We start from the raw sequence: 1,476 nt of genomic DNA on the forward strand, positions 1-1,476 counted from the left end.
TTACTTCTTACTACTATTACTGCTACTACTATTACTACTACTACTACCAACACTACTACTATTACTACTACTGCCACCACCTCCACTGCCACCACCACTACTATTAAAACCACCACGACCACTACTACTATTGTTGCTACTAATAGGAATAAATTGTATACCAATACATCAAATGTATTTGGAAATATTGCAGAATCTATCATTTCAGTGGTGGTGCGATTTTCTTTGTGAGAGGAGGCAGAGATGATGAGTGGTGATGGATGATGGGGTTGGGTGGGTGGGTAGGTGGGCGGGTGGGTGGGTAGGTGGGTGGTTTGTCGCAGTGTTTGAAGATGTGGACGTTGGTTGAGCAACTTCAACAGCTATCCTGCAAATATTTTCATAGGTAGTTCTGAAATCTGTTTGGTGGGGTAGATTGATGAATAGAGGGAGAGATGGATGAATGGAGGAATTGATGGATGAATGGAAAGATGGATGGATGAATGGAGGAATGAATGGAGGAAAGGATGAATGAATGGAGGGATAAATGGACGATTGGAGGAAGGAATGGATAGAAGAAGGGGAGAATGAGTGCCAGGACATTTTTATAATAAAAGTAATTATCTACCTATCAACGTGTTAACATGGCCCTTCAAAATTATGAACCCTCAAAGCCATTGATTTGTTGCTTGTATAGATGGATGGATTGATAGATGGAGTAAAGATGGATGAATGAATAGACGGATAGGTGGATGAATAGATGGACAGATGGTACTAGATGAAAAGATAGATGGATGGAAAGACAAAATTAACGAGTAAGTTTATGAATGACTGAATGAATGAATAAATAAATGGACGAGTGCTTGGCTTATATAAAAAAATAATGGATAAATAGAGAGATAGACTCGGACAGATGGATAGAAAGACGGATTGATAGATGAATGAATGGATAGATACATGGATGAATGGATAGATGAGTGGAAGGATAGATGGATGGAAAGAGGAATGGATGAATGAATGGATGGATAGATGGATGGATATTGATGAAAACGCTGGAAAGAAATTGTATAAATTATGAGATAAGGTAAGAAAAATATGATGATGATGACGACGACGACGATGATGATGGAAGTGATTTTAAAGGCAAACATCACAACTATGATAACGATTTTTTTTATGGTATCATGATACATCGTGAACGAACTCCAAAACGTCAACAATTTGAAAATATTGTTATAATACTCGCTGTCGTAACCGATTTACGATGCGACGGGTTCAAATCTTCGATTGAATAAAATACTCCAAACAGTTATTAAACTTTATTTACAGAAGAAATCAACTATTATTAGTTATTAAACTTTATTTACAGAAGAGATCAACTATTATTAGTTATTAAACTTTATTTACAGAAGAAATCAACTAATCGTTTATTTCCAGTAAATTCGCACTAACGCAACAATTAACTTTTAAATCTTTCAGAATCTATCGCTATGACAA

The sequence above is a fragment of the Helobdella robusta genome (assembly GCF_000326865.2).
Source record: "Helobdella robusta unplaced genomic scaffold HELROscaffold_6, whole genome shotgun sequence".
NCBI classification, from domain to species: Eukaryota; Metazoa; Annelida; class Clitellata; order Rhynchobdellida; family Glossiphoniidae; genus Helobdella; species Helobdella robusta.